This window comes from Rhinoderma darwinii, assembly GCF_050947455.1.
Source record: "Rhinoderma darwinii isolate aRhiDar2 chromosome 1 unlocalized genomic scaffold, aRhiDar2.hap1 SUPER_1_unloc_28, whole genome shotgun sequence".
Classification (NCBI taxonomy): Eukaryota; Metazoa; Chordata; class Amphibia; order Anura; family Rhinodermatidae; genus Rhinoderma; species Rhinoderma darwinii.
The window spans coordinates 143,224-158,296 of NW_027461665.1; the positions used below are offsets into that span (position 1 = coordinate 143,224).

The 15,073-nt window shown below is 41.8% G+C and overlaps 69 pseudogenes; all 69 read right to left on the reverse strand.

The window, feature by feature from the left end:
- Positions 1-13: 13 nt before the first annotated feature.
- On the reverse strand, positions 14-132 carry LOC142672427 (5S ribosomal RNA; annotated as a pseudogene).
- A 67-nt stretch (positions 133-199) lies between these two features.
- On the reverse strand, positions 200-318 carry LOC142672401 (5S ribosomal RNA; annotated as a pseudogene).
- A 67-nt stretch (positions 319-385) lies between these two features.
- LOC142671227 (5S ribosomal RNA) lies at positions 386-504 on the reverse strand (annotated as a pseudogene).
- Positions 505-571: 67 nt separating this feature from the next.
- On the reverse strand, positions 572-690 carry LOC142672997 (5S ribosomal RNA; annotated as a pseudogene).
- A 67-nt stretch (positions 691-757) lies between these two features.
- LOC142672569 (5S ribosomal RNA) lies at positions 758-876 on the reverse strand (annotated as a pseudogene).
- Positions 877-943: 67 nt separating this feature from the next.
- LOC142671158 (5S ribosomal RNA) lies at positions 944-1,062 on the reverse strand (annotated as a pseudogene).
- A 67-nt stretch (positions 1,063-1,129) lies between these two features.
- Positions 1,130-1,248, reverse strand: LOC142671987 (5S ribosomal RNA; annotated as a pseudogene).
- A 253-nt stretch (positions 1,249-1,501) lies between these two features.
- LOC142672562 (5S ribosomal RNA) lies at positions 1,502-1,620 on the reverse strand (annotated as a pseudogene).
- A 67-nt stretch (positions 1,621-1,687) lies between these two features.
- On the reverse strand, positions 1,688-1,806 carry LOC142672428 (5S ribosomal RNA; annotated as a pseudogene).
- Positions 1,807-1,873: 67 nt separating this feature from the next.
- Positions 1,874-1,992, reverse strand: LOC142671890 (5S ribosomal RNA; annotated as a pseudogene).
- Positions 1,993-2,059: 67 nt separating this feature from the next.
- Positions 2,060-2,178, reverse strand: LOC142671516 (5S ribosomal RNA; annotated as a pseudogene).
- Positions 2,179-2,245: 67 nt separating this feature from the next.
- Positions 2,246-2,364, reverse strand: LOC142672122 (5S ribosomal RNA; annotated as a pseudogene).
- A 253-nt stretch (positions 2,365-2,617) lies between these two features.
- LOC142672998 (5S ribosomal RNA) lies at positions 2,618-2,736 on the reverse strand (annotated as a pseudogene).
- A 67-nt stretch (positions 2,737-2,803) lies between these two features.
- LOC142672123 (5S ribosomal RNA) lies at positions 2,804-2,922 on the reverse strand (annotated as a pseudogene).
- A 67-nt stretch (positions 2,923-2,989) lies between these two features.
- Positions 2,990-3,108, reverse strand: LOC142672413 (5S ribosomal RNA; annotated as a pseudogene).
- Positions 3,109-3,175: 67 nt separating this feature from the next.
- LOC142672030 (5S ribosomal RNA) lies at positions 3,176-3,294 on the reverse strand (annotated as a pseudogene).
- Positions 3,295-3,548: 254 nt separating this feature from the next.
- Positions 3,549-3,665, reverse strand: LOC142672645 (5S ribosomal RNA; annotated as a pseudogene).
- A 68-nt stretch (positions 3,666-3,733) lies between these two features.
- Positions 3,734-3,852, reverse strand: LOC142672304 (5S ribosomal RNA; annotated as a pseudogene).
- Positions 3,853-3,919: 67 nt separating this feature from the next.
- On the reverse strand, positions 3,920-4,038 carry LOC142671289 (5S ribosomal RNA; annotated as a pseudogene).
- Positions 4,039-4,105: 67 nt separating this feature from the next.
- LOC142671199 (5S ribosomal RNA) lies at positions 4,106-4,224 on the reverse strand (annotated as a pseudogene).
- A 253-nt stretch (positions 4,225-4,477) lies between these two features.
- Positions 4,478-4,596, reverse strand: LOC142672580 (5S ribosomal RNA; annotated as a pseudogene).
- Positions 4,597-4,663: 67 nt separating this feature from the next.
- Positions 4,664-4,782, reverse strand: LOC142672349 (5S ribosomal RNA; annotated as a pseudogene).
- Positions 4,783-4,849: 67 nt separating this feature from the next.
- Positions 4,850-4,968, reverse strand: LOC142672425 (5S ribosomal RNA; annotated as a pseudogene).
- Positions 4,969-5,035: 67 nt separating this feature from the next.
- LOC142671924 (5S ribosomal RNA) lies at positions 5,036-5,154 on the reverse strand (annotated as a pseudogene).
- Positions 5,155-5,222: 68 nt separating this feature from the next.
- On the reverse strand, positions 5,223-5,341 carry LOC142671422 (5S ribosomal RNA; annotated as a pseudogene).
- Positions 5,342-5,408: 67 nt separating this feature from the next.
- On the reverse strand, positions 5,409-5,527 carry LOC142672703 (5S ribosomal RNA; annotated as a pseudogene).
- A 67-nt stretch (positions 5,528-5,594) lies between these two features.
- On the reverse strand, positions 5,595-5,713 carry LOC142671423 (5S ribosomal RNA; annotated as a pseudogene).
- Positions 5,714-5,780: 67 nt separating this feature from the next.
- On the reverse strand, positions 5,781-5,899 carry LOC142671519 (5S ribosomal RNA; annotated as a pseudogene).
- Positions 5,900-5,966: 67 nt separating this feature from the next.
- Positions 5,967-6,085, reverse strand: LOC142672124 (5S ribosomal RNA; annotated as a pseudogene).
- Positions 6,086-6,338: 253 nt separating this feature from the next.
- Positions 6,339-6,457, reverse strand: LOC142672999 (5S ribosomal RNA; annotated as a pseudogene).
- A 67-nt stretch (positions 6,458-6,524) lies between these two features.
- Positions 6,525-6,643, reverse strand: LOC142672126 (5S ribosomal RNA; annotated as a pseudogene).
- Positions 6,644-6,710: 67 nt separating this feature from the next.
- LOC142672438 (5S ribosomal RNA) lies at positions 6,711-6,829 on the reverse strand (annotated as a pseudogene).
- Positions 6,830-6,896: 67 nt separating this feature from the next.
- LOC142672031 (5S ribosomal RNA) lies at positions 6,897-7,015 on the reverse strand (annotated as a pseudogene).
- Positions 7,016-7,269: 254 nt separating this feature from the next.
- On the reverse strand, positions 7,270-7,386 carry LOC142672647 (5S ribosomal RNA; annotated as a pseudogene).
- A 68-nt stretch (positions 7,387-7,454) lies between these two features.
- Positions 7,455-7,573, reverse strand: LOC142672305 (5S ribosomal RNA; annotated as a pseudogene).
- A 67-nt stretch (positions 7,574-7,640) lies between these two features.
- On the reverse strand, positions 7,641-7,759 carry LOC142671290 (5S ribosomal RNA; annotated as a pseudogene).
- A 67-nt stretch (positions 7,760-7,826) lies between these two features.
- Positions 7,827-7,945, reverse strand: LOC142671212 (5S ribosomal RNA; annotated as a pseudogene).
- A 253-nt stretch (positions 7,946-8,198) lies between these two features.
- LOC142672581 (5S ribosomal RNA) lies at positions 8,199-8,317 on the reverse strand (annotated as a pseudogene).
- A 67-nt stretch (positions 8,318-8,384) lies between these two features.
- On the reverse strand, positions 8,385-8,503 carry LOC142672350 (5S ribosomal RNA; annotated as a pseudogene).
- Positions 8,504-8,570: 67 nt separating this feature from the next.
- On the reverse strand, positions 8,571-8,689 carry LOC142672450 (5S ribosomal RNA; annotated as a pseudogene).
- A 67-nt stretch (positions 8,690-8,756) lies between these two features.
- Positions 8,757-8,875, reverse strand: LOC142671925 (5S ribosomal RNA; annotated as a pseudogene).
- A 68-nt stretch (positions 8,876-8,943) lies between these two features.
- On the reverse strand, positions 8,944-9,062 carry LOC142671424 (5S ribosomal RNA; annotated as a pseudogene).
- Positions 9,063-9,129: 67 nt separating this feature from the next.
- On the reverse strand, positions 9,130-9,248 carry LOC142672704 (5S ribosomal RNA; annotated as a pseudogene).
- A 67-nt stretch (positions 9,249-9,315) lies between these two features.
- Positions 9,316-9,434, reverse strand: LOC142672090 (5S ribosomal RNA; annotated as a pseudogene).
- Positions 9,435-9,501: 67 nt separating this feature from the next.
- LOC142671988 (5S ribosomal RNA) lies at positions 9,502-9,620 on the reverse strand (annotated as a pseudogene).
- Positions 9,621-9,687: 67 nt separating this feature from the next.
- LOC142673000 (5S ribosomal RNA) lies at positions 9,688-9,806 on the reverse strand (annotated as a pseudogene).
- A 67-nt stretch (positions 9,807-9,873) lies between these two features.
- Positions 9,874-9,992, reverse strand: LOC142671544 (5S ribosomal RNA; annotated as a pseudogene).
- A 253-nt stretch (positions 9,993-10,245) lies between these two features.
- Positions 10,246-10,364, reverse strand: LOC142672263 (5S ribosomal RNA; annotated as a pseudogene).
- Positions 10,365-10,431: 67 nt separating this feature from the next.
- Positions 10,432-10,550, reverse strand: LOC142672460 (5S ribosomal RNA; annotated as a pseudogene).
- Positions 10,551-10,617: 67 nt separating this feature from the next.
- On the reverse strand, positions 10,618-10,736 carry LOC142672659 (5S ribosomal RNA; annotated as a pseudogene).
- Positions 10,737-10,803: 67 nt separating this feature from the next.
- On the reverse strand, positions 10,804-10,922 carry LOC142672127 (5S ribosomal RNA; annotated as a pseudogene).
- A 67-nt stretch (positions 10,923-10,989) lies between these two features.
- LOC142671703 (5S ribosomal RNA) lies at positions 10,990-11,108 on the reverse strand (annotated as a pseudogene).
- A 67-nt stretch (positions 11,109-11,175) lies between these two features.
- LOC142671811 (5S ribosomal RNA) lies at positions 11,176-11,294 on the reverse strand (annotated as a pseudogene).
- A 253-nt stretch (positions 11,295-11,547) lies between these two features.
- On the reverse strand, positions 11,548-11,666 carry LOC142672461 (5S ribosomal RNA; annotated as a pseudogene).
- A 67-nt stretch (positions 11,667-11,733) lies between these two features.
- LOC142672660 (5S ribosomal RNA) lies at positions 11,734-11,852 on the reverse strand (annotated as a pseudogene).
- Positions 11,853-11,919: 67 nt separating this feature from the next.
- On the reverse strand, positions 11,920-12,038 carry LOC142672128 (5S ribosomal RNA; annotated as a pseudogene).
- A 67-nt stretch (positions 12,039-12,105) lies between these two features.
- On the reverse strand, positions 12,106-12,224 carry LOC142671704 (5S ribosomal RNA; annotated as a pseudogene).
- Positions 12,225-12,291: 67 nt separating this feature from the next.
- LOC142671813 (5S ribosomal RNA) lies at positions 12,292-12,410 on the reverse strand (annotated as a pseudogene).
- A 253-nt stretch (positions 12,411-12,663) lies between these two features.
- On the reverse strand, positions 12,664-12,782 carry LOC142671742 (5S ribosomal RNA; annotated as a pseudogene).
- Positions 12,783-13,035: 253 nt separating this feature from the next.
- LOC142672462 (5S ribosomal RNA) lies at positions 13,036-13,154 on the reverse strand (annotated as a pseudogene).
- Positions 13,155-13,221: 67 nt separating this feature from the next.
- Positions 13,222-13,340, reverse strand: LOC142672474 (5S ribosomal RNA; annotated as a pseudogene).
- Positions 13,341-13,407: 67 nt separating this feature from the next.
- On the reverse strand, positions 13,408-13,526 carry LOC142671478 (5S ribosomal RNA; annotated as a pseudogene).
- Positions 13,527-13,593: 67 nt separating this feature from the next.
- LOC142672260 (5S ribosomal RNA) lies at positions 13,594-13,712 on the reverse strand (annotated as a pseudogene).
- Positions 13,713-13,965: 253 nt separating this feature from the next.
- On the reverse strand, positions 13,966-14,084 carry LOC142673001 (5S ribosomal RNA; annotated as a pseudogene).
- A 67-nt stretch (positions 14,085-14,151) lies between these two features.
- On the reverse strand, positions 14,152-14,270 carry LOC142672557 (5S ribosomal RNA; annotated as a pseudogene).
- Positions 14,271-14,337: 67 nt separating this feature from the next.
- Positions 14,338-14,456, reverse strand: LOC142672195 (5S ribosomal RNA; annotated as a pseudogene).
- Positions 14,457-14,523: 67 nt separating this feature from the next.
- Positions 14,524-14,642, reverse strand: LOC142671740 (5S ribosomal RNA; annotated as a pseudogene).
- Positions 14,643-14,709: 67 nt separating this feature from the next.
- Positions 14,710-14,828, reverse strand: LOC142673002 (5S ribosomal RNA; annotated as a pseudogene).
- A 67-nt stretch (positions 14,829-14,895) lies between these two features.
- On the reverse strand, positions 14,896-15,014 carry LOC142671637 (5S ribosomal RNA; annotated as a pseudogene).
- Between the last annotated feature and the right edge of the window lie 59 nt (positions 15,015-15,073).

Here is a 15,073-nt window from a genome sequence, read left to right on the forward strand (position 1 = left end):
CGACATAATAAAAATTCAACCGCACCACGGATTCCCAGACAGTCTCCCACACTGGTACTAGCGAGGCCTTAAGCTGTGTAACTTCTGCGTTCTGACGAGAGAAGGCACATTCAGCTTAGAATGGCCATTGACGTTAAATGCTTTAATCCATAGTCCTATTTAATCTATTGTGAAACAAAATCTAAACAACATAATAAAAAGTCAACCGCACCACGGATTCCCAGACAGTCTCCCACACTGGTACTAGCGAGGCCTTAAGCTGTGTAACTTCTGCGATCTGACGAGAGCAGGCACATTCAGCTTAGAATGGCCATTGACATTAAATGCTTTAATCCATAGTCCTTTTTAATCGATTGTGAAACAAAATCTAAACGACATAACAAAAAGTCAACCGCACCACGGTTTCCCAGACAGTCTCCCACACTGGTACTAGCGAGGTCTTAAGCTGTGTAACTTCTGCGATCTGACGAGAGCAGGCACATTCAGCTTAGAATGGCCATTGACATTAAAAGCCTTAATCCATAGTCCTATTTAATCTATTGTGAAACAAAATCTAAACAACATAATAAAAAGTCAACCGCACCACGGATTCCCAGACAGTCTCCCACACTGGTACTAGCGAGGCCTTAAGCTGTGTAACTTCTGCGATCTGACGAGAGCAGGGACATTCAGCTTAGAATGGCCATTGACATTAAATGCTTTAATCCATAGTCCTTTTTAATCGATTGTGAAACAAAATCTAAACGACATAATAAAAATTCAACCGCACCACGGATTTCCAGACAGTCTCCCACACTGGTACTAGCGAGGTCTTAAGCTGTGTAACTTCTGCGATCTGACGAGAGCAGGCACATTCAGCTTAGAATGGCCATTGACATTAAAAGCCTTAATCCATAGTCCTTTTTAATCGATTGTGAAACAAAATCTAAACGACATAATAAAAAGTCAACCGCACCACGGATTCCCAGACAGTCTCCCACACTGGTACTAGCGAGGTCTTAAGCTGTGTAACTTCTGCGATCTGACGAGAGCAGGCACATTCAGCTTAGAATGGCCATTGACATTAAAAGCCTTAATCCATAGTCCTTTTTAATCGATTGTGAAACAAAATCTAAACGACATAATAAAAAGTCAACCGCACCACGGATTCCCAGACAGTCTCCCACACTGGTACTAGCGAGGCCTTAAGCTGTGTAACTTCTGCGATCTGACGAGAGAAGGCACATTCAGCTTAGAATGGCCATTGACATTAAAGGCTTTAATCCATAGTCCTTTTTAATCGATTGTGAAACAAAATCTAAACGACGTAATAAAAAGTCAACCGCACCACGGATTCCCAGACAGTCTCCCACACTGGTACTAGCGAGGATTTAAGCTGTGTAACTTCTGCGATCTGACGAGAGCAGGGACATTCAGCTTAGAATGGCCATTAACATTAAATGCTTTAATCCATAGTCCTTTTTAATCGATTGTGAAACAAAATCTAAACGACATAATAAAAAGTCAACCGCACCACGGATTCCCAGACAGTCTCCCAAACTGGTACTAGCGAGGCCTTAAGCTGTGTAACTTCTGTGAACTGACGAGAGCAGGGACATTCAGCTTAGAATGGCCATTGACATTAAATGCTTTAATCCATAGTCCTTTTTAATCGATTGTGAAACAAAATCTAAACGACATAATAAAAATTCAACCGCACCACGGATTCCCAGACAGTCTCCCACACTGGTACTAGCGAGGCCTTAAGCTGTGTAACTTCTGCGTTCTGACGAGAGAAGGCACATTCAGCTTAGAATGGCCATTGACGTTAAATGCTTTAATCCATAGTCCTATTTAATCTATTGTGAAACAAAATCTAAACGACATAATAAAAATTCAACTGCGCCACGGATTCCCAGACAGTCTCCCACACTGGTACTAGCGAGGCCTTAAGCTGTGTAACTTCTGCGATCTGACGAGAGCAGGCACATTCAGCTTAGAATGGCCATTGACATTAAATGCTTTAATCCATAGTCCTTTTTAATCGATTGTGAAACAAAATCTAAACAACATAATAATAAGTCAACCGCACCACGGATTCCCAGACAGTCTCCCACACTGGTACTAGCGAGGCCTTAAGCTGTGTAACTTCTGCGATCTGACGAGAGCAGGCACATTCAGCTTAGAATGGCCATTGAGATTAAATGCTTTAATCCATAGTCCTTTTTAATCGATTGTGAAACAAAATCTAAACGACATAATAAAAAGTCAACCGCACCACGGATTCCCAGACAGTCTCCCACACTGGTACTAGCGAGGCGTTAAGCTGTGTAACTTCTGCGATCTAACGAGAGCAGGCACATTCAGCTTAGAATGGCCATTGACATTAAATGCTTTAATCCATAGTCCTTTTTAATCGATTGTGAAACAAAATCTAAACGACATAATAAAAAGTCAACCGCACCACAGATTCCCAGACAGTCTCCCACACTGGTACTAGCGATGCCTTAAGCTGTGTAACTTCTACGATCTGACGAGAGCAGTCACATTCAGCTTAGAATGGCTATTGACATTAAAAGCCTTAATCCATAGTCCTATTTAATCTATTGTGAAACAAAATGTAACCAACATAATAAAAAGTCAACCGCACCACGGATTCCCAGACAGTCTCCCACACTGGTACTAGCGAGGCCTTAAGCTGTGTAACTTCTGCGATCTGACGAGAGCAGGGACATTCAGCTTAGAATGGCCATTGACATTAAATGCTTTAATCCATAGTCTTTTTTAATCTATTGTGAAAAAAAATCTAAACGACATAATAAAAAGTCAACCGCACCACGGATTCCCAGACAGTCTCCCACACTGGTACTAGCGAGGCGTTAAGCTGTGTAACTTCTGCGATCTAACGAGAGCAGGCACATTCAGCTTAGAATGGCCATTGACATTAAATGCTTTAATCCATAGTCCATTTTAATCGATTGTGAAACAAAATCTAAATGACATAATAAAAAGTCAACCGCACCACGGATTCCCAGACAGTCTCCCACACTGGTACTAGCGAGGCCTTAAGCTGTGTAACTTCTGCGATCTGACGAGAGCAGGCACATTCAGCTTAGAATGGCCATTGACATTAAAAGCCTTAATCCATAGTCCATTTTAATCGATTGTGAAACAAAATCTAAACAACATAATAAAAATGCAATTACACCACGGATTCCCAGACAGTCTCCCACACTGGTACTAGCGAGGCCTTAAGCTGTGTAACTTCTGCGTTCGGACGAGAGCAGGCACATTCAGCTTAGAATGGCCATTGACATTAAATGCTTTAATCCATAGTTCATTTTAATCGATTGTGAAACAAAATCTAAACGACTTAATAAAAAGTCAACCGAACCACGGATTCCCAGACAGTCTCCCACACTGGTACTAGCGAGGCCTTAAGCTGTGTAACTTCTGCGATCTGACGAGAGCAGGCACATTCAGCTTAGAATGGCCATTGACATTAAAAGCCTTAATCCATAGTCCATTTTAATCGATTGTGAAACAAAATCTAAACAACATAATAAAAATTCAATTACACCACGGATTCCCAGACAGTCTCCCACACTAGTACTAGCGAGGCCTTAAGCTGTGTAACTTCTGCGTTCGGACGAGAGCAGGCACATTCAGCTTAGAATGGCCATTGACGTTAAACGCTTTAATCCATAGTCCTATTTAATCTATTGTGAAAAAAAATCTAAACGACATAATAAAAAGTCAACCGCACCACGGATTCCCAGACAGTCTCCCACACTGGTACTAGTGAGGCGTTAAGCTGTGTAACTTCTGCGATCTAACGAGAGCAGGCACATTCAGCTTAGAATGGCCATTGACAGTAAATGCTTTAATCCATGGTCCTTTTTAATCGATTGTGAAACAAAATCTAAACGACATAATAAAAAGTCAACCGCACCACGGATTCCCAGACAGTCTCCCACACTGGTACTAGCGAGGCCTTAAGCTGTGTAACTTCTGCGATCTGACGAGAGCAGGCACATTCAGCTTAGAACGGCCATTGACATTAAAAGCCTTAATCCATAGTCCTATTTAATCTATTGTGAAACAAAATCTAAACGACATAATAAAAAGTCAACCGCACCACGGATTCCCAGACAGTCTCCCACACTGGTACTAGTGAGGCCTTAAGCTGTGTAACTTCTGCGTTCTGACGAGAGCAGGCACATTCAGCTTAGAATGGCCATTGACGTTAAATGCTTTAATCCATAGTCCTATTTAATCTATTGTGAAACAAAATCTAAACGACATAATAAAAAGTCAACCGGACCACGGAGTCCCAGACAGTCTCCCACACTGGTACTAGCGAGGCCTTAAGCTGTGTAACTTCTGCGATCTGACGAGAGCAGGCACATTCAGCTTAGAATGGCCATTGACATTAAATGCTTTAATCCATAGTCCTTTTTAATCGATTGTGAAACAAAATCTAAACGACATAATAAAAATTCAACCGCACCACGGATTCCCAGTCAGTCTCTCACACTGGTACTAGCGAGGCCTTAAGCTGTGTAACTTCTGCGATCTGACGAGAGCAGGCACATTCAGCTTAGAATGGCCATTGACATTAAATGCTTTAATCCATACTCCTTTTTAATCGATTGTGAAACAAAATCTAAACGACATAATAAAAAGACAACCGCACCACGGATTCCCAGACAGTCTCCCACACTGGTACTAGCGAGGCCTTAAGCTGTGTAACTTCTGCGATTTGACGAGAGCAGGGACATTCAGCTTAGAATGGCCATTGACGTTAAATGCTTTAATCCATAGTCCTTTTTAATCGATTGTGAAACAAAATCTAAACGACATAATAAAAAGTCAACCGCACCACGGATTCCCAGACAGTCTCCCACACTGGTACTAGCGAGGCCTTAAGCTGTGTAACTTCTGCGATCTGACGAGAGCAGGCACATTCAGCTTAGAATGGCCATTGACATTAAATGCTTTAATCCATAGTCCTTTTTAATCGATTGTGAAACAAAATCTAAACGACATAATAAAAAGTCAACCGCACCACGGATTCCCAGACAGTCTCCCACACTGTTACTAGCGAGGCCTTAAGCTGTGTAACTTCTGCGATCTGACGAGAGCAGGGACATTCAGCTTAGAATGGCCATTGACATAAAATGCTTTAATCCATAGTCCTTTTTAATCGATTGTGAAACAAAATCTAAACGACATAATAAAAAATTCAACCGCACCACGGATTCCCAGACAGTCTCCCACACTGGTACTAGCGAGGCCTTAAGCTGTGTAACTTCTGCGATCTGACGAGAGCAGGCACATTCAGCTTAGAATGGCCATTGACGTTAAATGCTTTAATCCATAGTCCTATTTAATCTATTATGAAACAAAATCTAAACGACATAATAAAAAGTCAACCGCACCACGGATTCCCAGACAGTCTCCCACACTGGTACTAGCGAGGCGTTAAGCTGTGTTACTTCTGCGATCTAACGAGAGCAGGGACATTCAGCTTAGAATGGCCATTGACATTAAAGGCTTTAATCCATAGTCCTTTTTAATCGATTGTGAAACAAAATCTAAACGACATAATAAAAATTCAACCGCACCACGGATTCCCAGACAGTCTCCCACACTGGTACTAGCGAGGCCTTAAGCTGTGTAACTTCTGCGATCTGACGAGAGCAGGCACATTCAGCTTAGAATGGCCATTGACATTAAATGCTTTAATCCATAGTCCTTTTTAATCGATTGTGAAACAAAATCTAAACAACATAATAATAAGTCAACCGCACCACGGATTCCCAGACAGTCTCCCACACTGGTACTAGCGAGGCCTTAAGCTGTGTAACTTCTGCGATCTGACGAGAGCAGGCACATTCAGCTTAGAATGGCCATTGAGATTAAATGCTTTAATCCATAGTCCTTTTTAATCGATTGTGAAACAAAATCTAAACGACATAATAAAAAGTCAACCGCACCACGGATTCCCAGACAGTCTCCCACACTGGTACTAGCGAGGCGTTAAGCTGTGTAACTTCTGCGATCTAACGAGAGCAGGCACATTCAGCTTAGAATGGCCATTGACATTAAATGCTTTAATCCATAGTCCTTTTTAATCGATTGTGAAACAAAATCTAAACGACATAATAAAAAGTCAACCGCACCACAGATTCCCAGACAGTCTCCCACACTGGTACTAGCGATGCCTTAAGCTGTGTAACTTCTACGATCTGACGAGAGCAGTCACATTCAGCTTAGAATGGCTATTGACATTAAAAGCCTTAATCCATAGTCCTATTTAATCTATTGTGAAACAAAATGTAACCAACATAATAAAAAGTCAACCGCACCACGGATTCCCAGACAGTCTCCCACACTGGTACTAGCGAGGCCTTAAGCTGTGTAACTTCTGCGATCTGACGAGAGCAGGGACATTCAGCTTAGAATGGCCATTGACATTAAATGCTTTAATCCATAGTCTTTTTTAATCTATTGTGAAAAAAAATCTAAACTACATAATAAAAAGTCAACCGCACCACGGATTCCCAGACAGTCTCCCACACTGGTACTAGCGAGGCGTTAAGCTGTGTAACTTCTGCGATCTAACGAGAGCAGGCACATTCAGCTTAGAATGGCCATTGACATTAAATGCTTTAATCCATAGTCCATTTTAATCGATTGTGAAACAAAATCTAAATGACATAATAAAAAGTCAACCGCACCACGGATTCCCAGACAGTCTCCCACACTGGTACTAGCGAGGCCTTAAGCTGTGTAACTTCTGCGATCTGACGAGAGCAGGCACATTCAGCTTAGAATGGCCATTGACATTAAAAGCCTTAATCCATAGTCCATTTTAATCGATTGTGAAACAAAATCTAAACAACATAATAAAAATGCAATTACACCACGGATTCCCAGACAGTCTCCCACACTGGTACTAGCGAGGCCTTAAGCTGTGTAACTTCTGCGTTCGGACGAGAGCAGGCACATTCAGCTTAGAATGGCCATTGACATTAAATGCTTTAATCCATAGTTCATTTTAATCGATTGTGAAACAAAATCTAAACGACTTAATAAAAAGTCAACCGAACCACGGATTCCCAGACAGTCTCCCACACTGGTACTAGCGAGGCCTTAAGCTGTGTAACTTCTGCGATCTGACGAGAGCAGGCACATTCAGCTTAGAATGGCCATTGACATTAAAAGCCTTAATCCATAGTCCATTTTAATCGATTGTGAAACAAAATCTAAACAACATAATAAAAATTCAATTACACCACGGATTCCCAGACAGTCTCCCACACTAGTACTAGCGAGGCCTTAAGCTGTGTAACTTCTGCGTTCGGACGAGAGCAGGCACATTCAGCTTAGAATGGCCATTGACGTTAAACGCTTTAATCCATAGTCCTATTTAATCTATTGTGAAAAAAAATCTAAACGACATAATAAAAAGTCAACCGCACCACGGATTCCCAGACAGTCTCCCACACTGGTACTAGTGAGGCGTTAAGCTGTGTAACTTCTGCGATCTAACGAGAGCAGGCACATTCAGCTTAGAATGGCCATTGACAGTAAATGCTTTAATCCATGGTCCTTTTTAATCGATTGTGAAACAAAATCTAAACGACATAATAAAAAGTCAACCGCACCACGGATTCCCAGACAGTCTCCCACACTGGTACTAGCGAGGCCTTAAGCTGTGTAACTTCTGCGATCTGACGAGAGCAGGCACATTCAGCTTAGAACGGCCATTGACATTAAAAGCCTTAATCCATAGTCCTATTTAATCTATTGTGAAACAAAATCTAAACGACATAATAAAAAGTCAACCGCACCACGGATTCCCAGACAGTCTCCCACACTGGTACTAGTGAGGCCTTAAGCTGTGTAACTTCTGCGTTCTGACGAGAGCAGGCACATTCAGCTTAGAATGGCCATTGACGTTAAATGCTTTAATCCATAGTCCTATTTAATCTATTGTGAAACAAAATCTAAACGACATAATAAAAAGTCAACCGGACCACGGAGTCCCAGACAGTCTCCCACACTGGTACTAGCGAGGCCTTAAGCTGTGTAACTTCTGCGATCTGACGAGAGCAGGCACATTCAGCTTAGAATGGCCATTGACATTAAATGCTTTAATCCATAGTCCTTTTTAATCGATTGTGAAACAAAATCTAAACGACATAATAAAAATTCAACCGCACCACGGATTCCCAGTCAGTCTCTCACACTGGTACTAGCGAGGCCTTAAGCTGTGTAACTTCTGCGATCTGACGAGAGCAGGCACATTCAGCTTAGAATGGCCATTGACATTAAATGCTTTAATCCATACTCCTTTTTAATCGATTGTGAAACAAAATCTAAACGACATAATAAAAAGACAACCGCACCACGGATTCCCAGACAGTCTCCCACACTGGTACTAGCGAGGCCTTAAGCTGTGTAACTTCTGCGATTTGACGAGAGCAGGGACATTCAGCTTAGAATGGCCATTGACGTTAAATGCTTTAATCCATAGTCCTTTTTAATCGATTGTGAAACAAAATCTAAACGACATAATAAAAAGTCAACCGCACCACGGATTCCCAGACAGTCTCCCACACTGGTACTAGCGAGGCCTTAAGCTGTGTAACTTCTGCGATCTGACGAGAGCAGGCACATTCAGCTTAGAATGGCCATTGACATTAAATGCTTTAATCCATAGTCCTTTTTAATCGATTGTGAAACAAAATCTAAACGACATAATAAAAAGTCAACCGCACCACGGATTCCCAGACAGTCTCCCACACTGTTACTAGCGAGGCCTTAAGCTGTGTAACTTCTGCGATCTGACGAGAGCAGGGACATTCAGCTTAGAATGGCCATTGACATAAAATGCTTTAATCCATAGTCCTTTTTAATCGATTGTGAAACAAAATCTAAACGACATAATAAAAAATTCAACCGCACCACGGATTCCCAGACAGTCTCCCACACTGGTACTAGCGAGGCCTTAAGCTGTGTAACTTCTGCGATCTGACGAGAGCAGGCACATTCAGCTTAGAATGGCCATTGACGTTAAATGCTTTAATCCATAGTCCTATTTAATCTATTATGAAACAAAATCTAAACGACATAATAAAAAGTCAACCGCACCACGGATTCCCAGACAGTCTCCCACACTGGTACTAGCGAGGCGTTAAGCTGTGTTACTTCTGCGATCTAACGAGAGCAGGGACATTCAGCTTAGAATGGCCATTGACATTAAAGGCTTTAATCCATAGTCCTTTTTAATCGATTGTGAAACAAAATCTAAACGACATAATAAAAATTCAACCGCACCACGGATTCCCAGACAGTCTCCCACACTGGTACTAGCGAGGCCTTAAGCTGTGTAACTTCTGCGTTCTGACCAGAGCAGGCACATTCAGCTTAGAATGGCCATTGACGTTAAATGCTTTAATCCATAGTCCTATTTAATCTATTGTGAAACAAAATCTAAACGACATAATAAAAAGTCAACCGCACCACGGATTCCCAGACAGTCTCCCACACTGGTACTAGCGAGGCCTTAAGCTGTGTAACTTCTGCGATCTGACGAGAGAAGGCACATTCAGCTTAGAATGGCCATTGACATTAAATGTTTTAATCCATAGTCCTTTTTAATCGATTGTGAAACAAAATCTAAACGACGTAATAAAAAGTCAACCGCACCACGGATTCCCAGACAGTCTCCCACACTGGTACTAGCGAGGCCTTAAGCTGTGTAACTTCTGCGATCTGACGAGAGCAGGGACATTCAGCTTAGAATGGCCATTGACATTAAATGCTTTAATCCATAGTCCTTTTTAATCGATTGTGAAACAAAATCTAAACGACATAATAAAAAGTCAACCGCACCACGGATTCCCAGACAGTCTCCCACACTGGTACTAGCGAGGCCTTAAGCTGTGTAACTTCTGCGATCTGACGAGAGCAGGGACATTCAGCTTAAAATGGCCATTGACATTAAATGCTTTAATCCATAGTCCTTTTTAATCGATTGTGAAACAAAATCTAAACGACATAATAAAAATTCAACCGCACCACGAATTCCCAGACAGTCTCCCACACTGGTACTAGCGAGGCCTTAAGCTGTGTAACTTCTGCGTTTTGACGAGAGAAGGCACATTCAGCTTAGAATGGCCATTGACGTTAAATGCTTTAATCCATAGTCCTATTTAATCTATTGTGAAACAAAATCTAAACGACATAATAAAAAGGCAACTGCACCACGTATTCCCAGACAGTCTCCCACACTGGTACTAGCGAGTCCTTAAGCTGTGTAACTTCTGCGATCTGACGAGAGCAGGCACATTCAGCTTAGAATGGCCATTGACATTAAATGCTTTAATCCATAGTCCTTTTTAATCGATTGTGAAACAAAATCTAAACAACATAATAATAAGTCAACCGCACCACGGATTCCCAGACAGTCTCCCACACTGGTACTAGCGAGGCCTTAAGCTGTGCAACTTCTGCGATCTGACGAGAGCAGGGACATTCAGCTTAAAATGGCCATTGACATTAAATGCTTTAATCCATAGTCCTTTTTAATCGATTGTGAAACAAAATCTAAACGAAATAATAAAAATTCAACCGCACCACAGATTCCCAGACAGTCTCCCACACTGGTACTAGCGAGGCCTTAAGCTGTGTAACTTCTGCGTTCTGACGAGAGAAGGCACATTCAGCTTAGAATGGCCATTGACGTTAAATGCTTTAATCCATAGTCCTATTTAATCTATTGTGAAAAAAAATCTAAACGACATAATAAAAAGTCAACCGCACCACGGATTCCCAGACAGTCTCCCACACTGGTACTAGCGAGGCGTTAAGCTGTGTAACTTCTGCGATCTAACGAGAGCAGGCACATTCAGCTTAGAATGGCCATTGACAGTAAATGCTTTAATCCATAGTCCTTTTTAATCGATTGTGAAACAAAATCTAAACGACATAATAAAAAGTCAACCGCACCACGGATTCCCAGACAGTCTCCCACACTGGTACTAGCGAGGCCTTAAGCTGTGTAACTTCTGCGATCTGACGAGAGCAGGGACATTCATCTTAGAATGGCCATTGACTTAAAATGCTTTAATCCATAGTCCTTTTTAATCGATTGTGAAACAAAATCTAAACGACATAATAAAAATTCAACCGCACCACGGATTCCCAGACAGTCTCCCACACTGGTACTAGCAAGGCCTTAAGCTGTGTAACTTCTGCGATCTGACGAGAGCAGGCACATTCAGCTTAGAATGGCCATTGACGTTAAATGCTTTAATCCATAGTCCTATTTAATCTATTGTGAAACAAAATCTAAACGACATAATAAAAAGTCAACCGTACCACGGATTCCCAGACAGTCTCCCACACTGGTACTAGCGAGGCGTTAAGCTGTGTAACTTCTGCGCTCTAACGAGAGCAGGGACATTCAGCTTAGAATGGCCATTGACATTAAATGCTTTAATCCATAGTCCTTTTTAATCGATTGTGAAACAAAATCTAAACAACATAATAATAAGTCAACCGCACCACGGATTCCCAGACAGTCTCCCACACTGGTACTAGCGAGGCCTTAAGCTGTGCAACTTCTGCGATCTGACGAGAGCAGGGACATTCAGCTTAAAATGGCCATTGACATTAAATGCTTTAATCCATAGTCCTTTTTAATCGATTGTGAAACAAAATCTAAACGACATAATAAAAATTCAACCGCACCACAGATTCCCAGACAGTCTCCCACACTGGTACTAGCGAGGCCTTAAGCTGTGTAACTTCTGCGTTCTGACGAGAGAAGGCACATTCAGCTTAGAATGGCCATTGACGTTAAATGCTTTAATCCATAGTCCTATTTAATCTATTGTGAAAAAAAATCTAAACGACATAATAAAAAGTCAACCGCACCACGGATTCCCAGACAGTCTCCCACACTGGTACTAGCGAGGCGTTAAGCTGTGTAACTTCTGCGATCTAACGAGAGCAGGCACATTCAGCTTAGAATGGCCATTGACAGTAAATGCTTTAATCCATAGTCCTTTTTAATCGATTGTGAAACAAAATCTAAACGACATAATAAAAAGTCAACCGCACCACGGATTCCCAGACAGTCTCCCACACTGGTACTAGCGAGGCCTTAAGCTGTGTAACTTCTGCGATCTGACGAGAGCAGGGACATTCATCTTAGAATGGCCATTGACTTAAAATGCTTTAATCCATAGTCCTTTTTAATCGATTGTGAAACAAAATCTAAACGACATAATAAAAATTCAACCGCACCACGGATTCCCAGACAGTCTCCCACACTGGTACTAGCAAGGCCTTAAGCTGTGTAACTTCTGCGATCTGACGAGAGCAGGCACATTCAGCTTAGAATGGCCATTGACGTTAAATGCTTTAATCCATAGTCCTATTTAATCTATTGTGAAACAAAATCTAAACGACATAATAAAAAGTCAACCGTACCACGGATTCCCAGACAGTCTCCCACACTGGTACTAGCGAGGCGTTAAGCTGTGTAACTTCTGCGCTCTAACGAGAGCAGGGACATTCAGCTTAGAATGGCCATTGACATTAAATGCTTTAATCCATAGTCCTTTTTAATCGATTGTGAAACAAAATCTAAACGACATAATAAAAAGTCAACCGCACCACGGATTTCCAGACAGTCTCCCACACTGGTACTAGCGAGGCCTTAAGCTGTGTAACTTCTGCGATCTGACGAGAGCAGGGACATTCAGCTTAGAATGGCCATTGACTTTAAATGCTTTAATCCATAGTCCTTTTTAATCGATTGTGAAACAAAATCTAAACGACATAATAAAAATTCAACCGCACCACTGATTCCCAGACAGTCTCCCACAATGGTACTAGCGAGGCCTTAAGCTGTGTAACTTCTGCGTCCTGACGAGAGAAGGCACATTCAGCTTAGAATGGCCATTGACGTTAAATGCTTTAATCCATAGTCCTATTTAATCTATTGTGAAACAAAATCTAAACGACATAATAAAAAGTCAACCGCACCACGGATTCCCAGACAGTCTCCCACACTGGTACTAGCGAGGCCTTAAGCTGTGTAACTTCTGCGATCTGACGAGAGCAGGCACATTCAGCTTAGAATGGCCATTGACATTAAATGCTTTAATCCATAGTCCTTTTTAATCGATTGTGAAACAAAATCTAAACAACATAATAATAAGTCAACCGCACCACGGATTCCCAGACAGTCTCCCACACTGGTACTAGCGAGGCCTTAAGCTGTGTAACTTCTGCGATCTGACGAGAGCAGGCACATTCAGCTTAGAATGGCCATTGACTTTAAATGCATTAATCCATAGTCCTTTTTAATCGATTGTGAAACAAAATCTAAACGACATAATAAAAAGTCAACCGCACCACGGATTCCCAGACAGTCTCCCACACTGGTACTAGCGAGGCCTTAAGCTGTGTAACTTCTGAGATCTGACGAGAGCAGGCACATTCAGCTTAGAATGGCCATTGACATTACATGCTTTAATCCATAGTCCTTTTTAATCGATTGTGAAACAAAATCTAAACGACATAATAAAAAGTCAACCGCACCACGGATTCCCAGACAGTCTCCCACACAGGTACTAGCGAGGCGTTAAGCTGTGTAACTTCTGCGATCTAACGAGAGCAGGCACATTCAGCTTAGAATGGCCATTGACATTAAATGCTTTAATCCATAGTCCTTTTTAATCGATTGTGAAACAAAATCTAAACGACATAATAAAAAGTCAACCGCACCACAGATTCCCAGACAGTCTCCCACACTGGAACTAGCGAGGACTTAAGCTGTGTAACTTCTGCGATCTGACGAGAGCAGTCGCATTCAGCTTAGAATGGCCATTGACATTAAAAGCCTTAATCCATAGTCCTATTTAATCTATTGTGAAACAAAATCTAACCAACATAATAAAAAGTCAACCGCACCACGGATTCCCAGACAGTCTCCCACACTGGTACTAGCGAGGCCTTAAGCTGTGTAACTTCTGCGATCTGACGAGAGCAGGGACATTCAGCTTAGAATGGCCATTGACATTAAATGCTTTAATCCATAGTCTTTTTTAATCGATTGTGAAACAAAATCTAAACGACATAATAAAAAGTCAACCGCACCACGGATTCCCAGACAGTCTCCCACACTGGTACTAGCGAGGCCTTAAGCTGTGTAACTTCTGCGATCTGACGAGAGCAGGGACATTGAGCTTAGAATGTCCATTGACATTAAATGCTTTAATCCATAGTCCTTTTTAATCGATTGTGAAACAAAATCTAAACGACATAATAAAAACTCAACCGCACCACGGATTCCCAGACAGTCTCCCACACTGGTACTAGCGAGGCCTTAAGCTGTGTAACTTCTGCGTTCTGACCAGAGCAGGCACATTCAGCTTAGAATGGCCATTGACGTTAAATGCTTTAATCCATAGTCCTATTTAATCTATTGTGAAACAAAATCGAAACGACATAATAAAAAGTCAACCGCACCACGGATTCCCAGACAGTCTCCCACACTGGTACTTGCGAGGCCTTAAGCTGTATAATTTCTGCGATCTGACGAGAGCAGTCACATTCAGCTTAGAATGGCCATTGACATTAAAAACTTTAATCCATAGTCCTATTTAATCTATTGTGAAACAAAATCTAACCAACATAATAAAAAGTCAACCGCACCACGGATTCCCAGACAGTCTCCCACACTGGTACTAGCGAGGCCTTAAGCTGTGTAACTTCTGCGATCTGACGAGAGCAGGGACATTCAGCTTAGAATGGCCATTGACAAGAAATGCTTTAATCCATAGTCTTTTTTAATCGATTGTGAAACAAAATCTAAACGACATAATAAAAAGTCAACCGCACCACGGATTCCCAGACAGTCTCCCACACTGGTACTAGCGAGGCGTTAAGCTGTGTAACTTCTGCGATCTAACGAGAGCAGGCACATTCAGCTTAGAATGGCGATTGACATTAAATGCTTTAATCCATAGTCCTTTTTAATCGATTGTGAAACAAAATCGAAACGACA